General features: G+C 41.6%; 1 non-coding gene across 1 annotated transcript; it reads right to left on the bottom strand.

The window, feature by feature from the left end:
- Nucleotides 1–3,226: 3,226 nt before the first annotated feature.
- Nucleotides 3,227–3,330, bottom strand: LOC112731177 (small nucleolar RNA R71). The gene has a single exon (XR_003166967.1). It is a non-coding gene; the product is annotated as a small nucleolar RNA R71 (small nucleolar RNA).
- Between the last annotated feature and the right edge of the window lie 6,960 nt (nucleotides 3,331–10,290).

Genomic DNA, 10,290 nt, shown 5'->3' with positions numbered 1-10,290 from the left:
TTTTCTTTACTGTTTTTAGGGTAGTTTCATGCATTTTCTTAGGAAATAAGCTAGTTTTGGGTAGATATTCACTTACACCTTGATTCAAGCATACATTGTGTATTTTACATGATTTCATGAGGATTTTGCATGAGTTTAGTGACAAATTGTATTCTGCATTACCCATGACTTGGACTAGAACTTTGATGCACTCTATTGCCTGATTTCAGGACCAAAGAAAGCAAGGAATGGGAGGTAACTTGCAAAGTTAATGAGAAAAGTGACTGCCAATGACGCTCTCGAAGCCATCATTACCCACGTTAAGAGTCACGTTAACTAAGTTAACGTGAACTCTAATGTGAAGAAGGGAATTTGAGCCAACATTAGTGACACTTAACATTATCACTAACGTTGGCCAATGCTCACAAGTGGCCACGTTAGAGTCCATGTTAACTTAGTTAACGTGGCCTCTAACGTTAAAAGGGGGAAAGGAAGCAAACGTTAGTGACATTCAACATTGTCACTAACATTGGCCTAAGTGCACAATGCCACGTTAACTCCCACGTTAACTTGGTTAACGTGGAAGCTAACGTGAAGAGGCAAGAGTGGTCGACAACGTTAGTGACACCCAACATTGTCACTAACGTTGGAAGCAACCACACAACCCCAAGGAGCCACGTTAACTTCCACGTTAACTTAGTTAACGTGGAGCCCAACGTAAGAGAAGAAGGTGATGGCCAACGTTAGTGACACTCAACATTGTCACTAACGTTGGAAGGAGCCACACAAGCCACTATGAGCCACGTTAACTTCCACGTTAACTTAGTTAACGTGGAAGCTAACGTGGATGAGTGAATGATGAGCCAACGTTAGTGACACTCAACATTGTCACTAACGTTGCGGATGGCTAAGCATGGTCACGTTATAAGCCACGTTAACCTAGTTAACGTGGACTCTAACGTGAGACATGGGGGCACATTGGAACGTTAGCGACAATGTTGAATGTCACTAACGTTATCGAAGGATGGCAAGCTCACGTTAAAGAGCCACGTTAACTAAGTTAACGTGGGCTCTAACGTATGAGCAATGGGGGCTTTTCAACGTTATTGGGAAAGTTAAGTCCCAATAACGTGCGCGAAGGACCTAGAGGCAACGTTGGTGGCAACGTTTGTGCCACTAACGTTGGGGTTAACGTGGCTTTTACTTAGGAACGTTAGTGAGAAAGTTGATTGTTACTAACGTTCTCGAACTCATATTTTCACTAAACGTTAACAACCCTAACGTCCTGAGTTAAAATCTCTGCCCACTTCACACTTTCTCTCTGCAAGTAAAGCCAAGCCCAAATGAAGAAGAGAACTGCTTCAAACTCAAGATCCAAAGGCCCAAGACTTAAAGAGCCAACTAGAAGATGAGAAGAGTAGTATATATAGGAGTAGCTTTAAATTATTTTGGGGAGTCCCTGGGAGTTGGAAAATAGCATAGAACTACTCCCTGTATTTTACTTTCTCTGCTCTTCTAGTTTTTATCATGTATTCTCCATCTTTGTTTTCATTTTCCAGAGCTATGAACAACTAAACCCCTTTCATTGGGTTAGGGAGCTCTGTTGTAATTTGATGGATCAATACTAGTTTTCATTATTCTTCTTCTATCTTTTCTCTTGATTTTACTTGAAAGCTTTCGATCTTCATCCAATTGGGTAGTTATCTTGGAAAAGAAACTATTCATACTTGGATCTCTTCTGAACCTTGGAAGAAGAATGAAGAGATCAAGCTAGAAATGCTTTCTCATGCTGGACCAAATTGGGTTTGGATGGATATGTGACTATAATCCTCTCAATGCTTGATTTGGGAAATGCATGTGGTATAATCAGTGACCATACTTCATCTCTTCTCATGAGCAATTGACCAAGGAATTGGCTATTGATCAAGATTTGAGAGATTGAATTACAAGAAATTGTAATTCAATCACTTAAGATTGCCAAGGAGATCAATGAGTGCATTGATTGAGGAAGAGATGTAAATGAGATTGATCCGGAGAATGCAACATCTCCTAAGCCCAATGAACTCCCCATTTCTGATCTTACCCATTCTCTTTAATTTCTGTCATTTACATTTATGAGTAATTCCCCCATTCCCATTTAAGATTCTGCAATTTACTTTCTGCCATTTACTATCCCGCATTTAATTTTCTGCAATTCTCAACTCAATTTTTGATTCGCTCAACTAGAACATTCCTCTAATTAAAGTTGCTTGATCAATCAATCCTTGTGGGATTCGACCTCACTCTATTGTGAGTTTTTACTTGACGACAAATTCGGTACACTTGCCGAAGGAAATTTTTTATGAGACAAGTTTTCCGTACATCAAGTTTATGGCGCCGTTGCTGGGGATTGATTGTGCATCAACAATGATTAGATTGGAGGATAACTAGATTGAGCATTTTATTTTTGTTTGATTTAAATTTCTGTTTGAGTTATTTACTTCCTGTTTTAGTTAATTTCTTCCCTTCCCCCTACTTTTTTTTTTGTTATTTACATTTCATCTCACTAACCCACTAACTGTTTGATATATTGCATCACTCACACTAACAGTAATTCTGACAGATATACTTTCTGCACCTATTCTCTTTGCTTGTACTTGTTGGTTGTATGACAGGGAGAAGAAGCGGGGCTTCAACTTCCTTTGATTCTGAACCTGAGAGAACCTTCCTTAGACTAAGGAGGGAGGCAAGAGACAAACGTGTAGTTGGTGCTGAAGAAGAGGAGGAACACTTTGAGGAATACTTTGAACCAAACATAGAAGAAAACATGGAAAATCATCATGAAGAAGAGGCTCACAACCATGGCGGAAGAGGTTGAGCAAATCGTACTGGGGAGGATAGAAGAGTTTTAGGCTCTTATATCAATCCAAACCCAGGAAAATGTGGAAGTAGCATTCAAAAGCCAACCATCCATGCCAACAATTTTGAACTGAAGCCACAACTCATCACCCTTGTGCAGAACAATTGTTCGTTCGGAGGAAGTGTCCAAGAGGACCCAAATCAACATTTAACCACCTTCCTGAGAATATGTGACACAGTGAAGTCTAATGGTGTTCATCCTGACGCCTATAGACTGCTTTTATTTCCATTCTCACTCAGGGATAAGGCAGCCAAGTGGCTGGAATCTTTCCCAAGGGAAACCTTGACAACTTGGGAAGACGTGGTGAACAAATTCTTAGCAAGATTTTACCCTCCTCAAAGAATCAATAGGCTGAGAGCTGAGGTCCAAACTTTCAGGCAACAAGATGGTGAGACTCTATATGAAGCATGGGAGAGGTTTAAAGACCTGACAAGGAGGTGTCCACCTGACATGTTCAACGAATGGGTGCAGCTGCAATTTTCTATGAAGGGCTCTCTTATGAGTCAAAGAAGGCCGTAGACCATTCATCCGGAGGATCTTTGAACAAGAAGAAAACCATTGAGGAGGCTATAGATGTCATTGAAACAGTAGCAGAGAACGACTACTTCTATGCTTCCGAAAGAGGAAACACAAGAGGAGTAATGGAGCTAAACAATGTAGATGCTCTGTTGGCCCAAAACAAGCTCATTACCCAGCAGCTGGCTGACCTCACCAAGAAGATGGAGAGGAACCAAGTAGCAGCAATCTCCACTTCATCAACAACCCAAGAAGGAGTGAATGAAGAAGTAGAGGGTAGTCAGGAGCAAGCCAACTACATTGGGAATTCATCTAGGCAGAACCATGATCCATACTCTAAGAATTATAACCCTGGATGGAGGAATCACCCAAACTTTGGGTGGGGAAATCAACAAGACCAAAGCCTTGATCAAAGACACCCAATCCAAACAATTTCACATCTAGACCATATCAATATCCCAATAACAACACCTCTCCACATTCATATCAAGGCCAGAACAACCCTCCTCAACCTGACCTATCATCATTTGATGAAAGAATCTCAAGGATTGAAAATCTACTTGAAGGCATATGCAAGGATATCCAAGACAACAAGGTGTTCAAGGAGGAAGTGTGAGCCAGTTTCAAGAACCAGGGAGACACAATCAAGAGGTTGGAATCTCAAGTAGGATATCTCTCTGAGCAAATTCCCAAACCCACAGATGGATTCCCAAGTGACACAGAGAAGAATCCGAGAGGTGAAACAAAGAAAGTAAGATGGGAAGATTGCAAGATGGTCACTATAAGTGATAAGGAGACTGAGGACAAGCCAAGCAAGCTGTCAGAACAACCTGAAGATACCTCAACAGAGAAGGAGGAAAAAGAATACCAAGAACCAGAAATATCAAAACAGGAGCTGCTGAGACTCTATGCACCTTTTCCCCAACTGCTCAATGGTGCTGTGGAGAAGAGAATATACTCAAGATTTCTTGACTTGTTTACATCTTTGCATGTGAACATACCATTCATCAAGACTATCCAACAAATGCCTGCATATATCAAGTATATGAAGGAGCTACTTCCTAGGAAAAGCTCACTCAAGGGAGGCCAAACTATAGTGATGAACAAGGGGTGCAGTGCCCTCATTCAACCACAGTTGCCTACAAAAAGAAAATATCCAGGGAGTTTTCATGTCCCCTGTGCCTAGGAGAAACAATGTTTGATAGATCACTCTGCGATTTGGGAGCAAGCATCAACTTAATGCCCTTAGCCCTGGTGAAGAGACTGCAGATCAATGAGATATTGCCCACAGATGTGGTCATCAGGCTGGCTGACAAAACTCAAAAACAAGCAATAGGGGTGGTGGAAAATGTGTTGTTAAAGGTTGGGAAATACTACCTCCCAACAGACTTTGTCATCTTGGATATGGAAGAGAATCACACTCACCCAATCATATTGGGAAGACCATTCCTAGCTACAGCCAGAGCACTCATAGATGTGGAGCGAGGGGAGCTAATATTAAGGATCCATGATGAACAACTCAGCTTCAATGTCTTCAAACTCTCCCAAGAAGCTGACCAAGAAAATAAAGAACCAAGCACAGATCGTAATGAGATGCTGACAGAGGAAGCAAACATTGAAGCACAACCAGCCTAACTGGGAAAGCCCTTGGTTGATGAACAAGGAAATAAGCAGCTATCACAGCTCAAGGAAAAGCTTGAGGGACCTAAACCACCAGAAACATGTGAAGACAACAGCAAAATTTCCTTAGAAGAAGAAGCCACAAAGAGCAAGGCAACGTCAAAAGGGACAAAGAAGAAAGTACCAAGGGGGTGGAGGAACAAGAAGATCCCTACGGAAGACTTCTCTCCAGGAGATAAAGTGATCTCAGCTTACTTCCCAGATATCCCCCTTAATCTCCCCACTGTACCATCTCAGTTACCTAAGGTCTTCACTATTAACAAAGTCTTCTCCTTGGAACATGTGGAGATCATTGATACAACCAATGGATATAAGTCCAAGGCAAGAGGGGAGGACTTGAAGCATTATCAACCTCCCTGATGAAGGAGAAACGTCAAGCTAGTGACGCTAAAGAAGCGCTTCATGGGAGGCAACCCATGTTTTATTAGCTTTTACTAGTAAATAAGTCAATATTCATAAATTCCAACCCAAACTTGGTGACGTTCTTATATTGCAGTATATATAGTGAAGAACAAGTTTGGTGTTCAAAGCGTACCAAGAAAGCATGAATGCAACAGAGAACATGCTAGTCTTGGAGCTTTGAACAGAACTTTTCATCACAGTGCTTCAAATTAAGTTTGGTGTCACCCCATGGTGCCACCAAAATGCATATAAGGATGCACAGTTAGTTAGTTAGTTGGAGTTCATGAATAAACAATCTAATCTTTTCTTTTCTTTATTAATTATAGCTGTAAAGGCTAAATTGTCTTTTTGATATTATGTCTTACTTTTCTTATTTTATCTTTATAGGAAAAAGAAAAGAAGCATTAAAAGGGATGGATTGGACAACTAAACAAAGAAGGATCGGACACCACAAAAGGAGGGGCTACACACTTGTTCTAAAAAGGGAATACATTGGAAAATGTTGCCATGCAACATTGGAAAAATGGGACCCCTAAAAGACCGAGCAATCTCCGTCATAAAGTGATGATCCTTGTCTTTTGTCCATGCATAACCCCAACCGTCCATCAAGTAACCACTCCATCAATCCACACCCTCCATTCTCTCACGACGTCCCTATATATGACCCTTGTTCCGTACCCACCTTCATGGTCATCACCCACTCTTCACAACTCTTCATTTCGGTACAAGACACTCCCGACCCCATTACAAACATTTCCCCCCTCACTCTCTTCATTGCAATAAAACCCTAAACAACCAAAAGTCTCCACAACCTTACCACCTTCACATATTAACTATCATTCATGGCGTCTTCGAGTTCTAAAAGAAGGAAGGGAAAGGAACCCATGGAGCAGCACCCGTATGATGAAAAGAGATTTAAAAGCTTGCATCATGCATTGCAATACGGGTGGATGGTTGACAAGGAAATCATTTATGAGCTGGGATTTCAAGTGAAGAAAACTGAGTGTCCGAAAATCACAGAGAAGGTAGAAAAGAGAATATGGGAGCTCCTCACTGACCCTGTCACTAAGGTGAATGCAAATCTCATAAGAGAATTTTATGCAAATGCGGTCCGATATGATAAGAAAGATGAGTCATATACAAGCTTTGTGAGAGGAAAGATGGTGGATTTTGGTCCCATGAGTGTCATGAGGGCACTGAAGCTACGGTCTATACAGTTTGAAGAAGAAAGTTATCACTCAAGATTGGACAACCCCAATTATGACCAGATTTTGCGAGATATTTGTGTACCCAGAGCTGACTGGGAAAGGGGTGCGGGAAAGAAACCAAAGTTCATCAAGAGAACAGATCTCACTCCTGAAGCCAAGGGGTGGTTTGAGCTAGTGAGAAGGTCTATTCTCCCAGCTGCAAACAACTCGGAGGTGAATGTCAAGAGAGCCACAATGATGCACTGTATACTGAAGGGAGGAGAAATCAAGGTTCATGAACTCATAGCTGAAGGCATTAGAAAGATGGCAGAGAAAAGCGACTCAAGAGGAACGTTAGGTTACCCCAGCACTATTTACCGAATATGCAAGAAAGCTGGGGTGGTTTTTGAAGATGAGGACCCCATGTGGATAAAGGAAGGCATCCCAATAACTGTACGAAGGATGAATGCTGCAGCATCCCCCCTGCCTCAACAGAAGCAAAGGAAGAGGACAGCCCCTCAAGTAGTGGAAGGACAAGTCTTAAAGGGACAAGCACCACAGACCTTGGACATGCACCAATTGCAGGAAGCCATTGATGGCTTGTCTAGACAATATTTGGAAAGCCAAGGAGCACAGAAAGAGCTTCAACTACAGATGATGGGGCAGCAAGAGGAAGCACTCTCAAGATGGATGACTCAGCAAGGTGAGTGGCAAAGGCAAATGATGGAACAACAACTAAGTCAAGGACAACAATGGGGAGAAACATTCAACAGGATGGAACAAAGGCAAAATGAGCAACAAGAATCCATCCAGAGGCTAATCAACATCCAAGCACATCAAGGGGCACACACACATGAGATGCATCGAAGACAAATAGAACAGGCAGAACTATTGGACGAGCAAAGGGCATTTGCAGAAGGAGTTTACATGAGTGAGACAGGACATCACATAAACACTCAAGCCAGGCTCGGCTACTTAGTAGGACAGCTGCCAATATTGCATCCAGGAATAGCCAGGTATGAAGAAATGAAGGATGAATTAGCACGAGAGGAAAGACAAAGGGTGGAAGAGAGTCATGAGTCAGTGAGGAAGGCACTTGAGGATTGGAAGCAAGCAAGATTGGCACGGATGCGAGGAAATGCAAGAAGAAACAAGGAGGACAAGCAAGGAAAAGAGCATGGACGACCACAAGAGTAAAAGGTGGTGGAGTTCCTTCTTTACTCTATCTTTTTCTATGCTTAAATAAGGAAGATCTTGTATGAAATAGAACTTGCTTCCATGTTATGTTTAAACCTTTTTCAATTCTGTCTTTTAAGTTTTTGGTATTGAAGAAGGTCTCTGTGTGCTAGTCTTTATGTTACTACACCATCTCCTTACTTAATTGTATGTTTGTCCCTTTAAATCAAATGAAAAGAGAATGAGTTGTTTTTAAAGACCAGAGAGGAGTTCATACTATGGAGTAAGTTCATGAGTTTGTGGTATGATCATAAGTTAGCTAAGTTGGTTCAACCACAAGGTGGGAGGACAACTATCTGTCATGAATACCATGTTTGAGACACACCCCATGAGACTAGCTAAATAAGAAGATCCTAATAAGAAAAAGGGAAAGAACAATCAAAGTTGAGGAATAAAAGAAAAAGACTAAGCAATAAGACTAGGCACCAATGGTTTTAAATCTTGAAGCATGTGTCTGTGGTGTTCCTGTGTGAGGGATCTACTTGGATGAATAAGCTCTTAGGGGTGCCTTATCACTTGGTAACTTGGGTTAACTAACTTGGGATTATCAGCTGAAAGTCCACTATCAAGAGTAACCTTCAACCACAGAACATTTAGTAACCCAAAGAGGTGTTGGACACCAAGGCCTCAAGAAAAGAAAAAGAATAAACTATATGCTTGTGGTGTGCATGTATGGGGGAGAGACTTGAGCAAGTAAGTCCTTAGGGGTGCTTCAACACCTAGCACCTTGAACCAACTGGTTCGGGAGTGTTGGCTGAAAGCTTATTTTAAAGAGTTGCCCCTTTACAGCACACTTAGCCTAAGAACACAAATAAGCCCTGAAATAACAACAAAAGGATCAATAAATAAAAGTTTCATGGGATGCAATCATAGTGAGTATTCTAGGATATGATAAAGGTCTGAAAGCCAGGAATGAACCTAAGTTGCTATGCATGAAACCACCATAAAACCAGGGACATGACTTCCACAAGAATGACTCATTTCTCTTGGTATCCCATTCATCATTCTCTTGTTCCAGTACTTGCTTAGGGACAAGCAAGCTTTAAGTTTGGTGTTGTGATGCCAGGGCATTTTGGCCAGTTTTACTAACCTTTTCTTTACTGTTTTTAGGGTAGTTTCATGCATTTTCTTAGGAAATAAGCTAGTTTTGGGTAGATATTCACTTACACCTTGATTCAAGCATACATTGTGCATTTTACATGATTTCATGAGGATTTTGCATGAGTTTAGTGACAAATTGTATTCTGCATTACCCATTACTTGGACTAGAACTTTGATGCACTCTATTGCCTGATTTCAGGACCAAAGGAAGCAAGGAATGGGAGGTAACTTGCAAAGTTAATGAGAAAAGTGACTGCCAATGACCCTCTCGAAGCCATCATTACCCACGTTAAGAGTCACGTTAACTAAGTTAACGTGAACTCTAATGTGAAGAAGGGAATTTGAGCCAACGTTAGTGACACTTAACATTATCACTAACGTTGGCCAATGCTCACAAGTGGCCACGTTAGAGTCCACGTTAACTTAGTTAACGTGGCCTCTAACGTTAAAAGGGGGAAAGGAAGCAAACGTTAGTAACATTCAACATTGTCACTAACATTGGCCTAAGTGCACAATGCCACGTTAACTCCCACGTTAACTTGGTTAACATGGAAGCTAACGTGAAGAGGCAAGAGTGGTCAACAACGTTAGTGACACCCAACATTGTCACTAACGTTGGAAGCAACCACACAACCCCAAGGAGCCACGTTAACTTCCACATTAACTTAGTTAATGTGGAGGCTAACGTAAGAGAAGAAGGTGATGGCCAACGTTAGTGACACTCAACATTGTCACTAACGTTGGAAGGAGCCACACAAGCCACTATGAGCCACGTTAACTCCCACGTTAACTTAGTTAACGTGGAAGCTAACGTGGATGAATGAATGATGAGCCAACGTTAGTGACACTCAACATTGTCACTAACGTTGGGGATGGCTAAGCATGGCCACGTTATAAGCCACGTTAACCTAGTTAACGTGGACTCTAACGTGAGACATGGGGGCACATTGGAACGTTAGTGACAATGTTGAATGTCACTAACGTTCTCGAAGGATGGCAAGCCCACGTTAAAGAGCCACGTAAACTAAGTTAACGTGAGATCTAACGTAGGAGCAATGGGGGCTTTTCAACATTATTGGGAAAGTTAAGTCCCAATAATGTGTGCAAAGGACCTAGAGGCAACGTTGGTGGCAACGTTTGTGCCACTAACGTTGAGGATAACGTGGCTTTTACTTAGGAACGTTAGTGAGAAAGTTGATTGTCACTAACGTTCTCGAACTCATATTTTCACTAAACGTTAACAACCCTAACGTCCTGAGCTAAAATCTCTGCCCACTTCACACTTTCTCT

Source organism: Arachis hypogaea, chromosome 12 (genome assembly GCF_003086295.3).
Source record: "Arachis hypogaea cultivar Tifrunner chromosome 12, arahy.Tifrunner.gnm2.J5K5, whole genome shotgun sequence".
NCBI classification, from domain to species: domain Eukaryota; kingdom Viridiplantae; phylum Streptophyta; class Magnoliopsida; order Fabales; family Fabaceae; genus Arachis; species Arachis hypogaea.
Note: the sequence above shows the minus strand (reverse complement) of the source record. Positions and strands in the feature narration are given on the sequence as shown.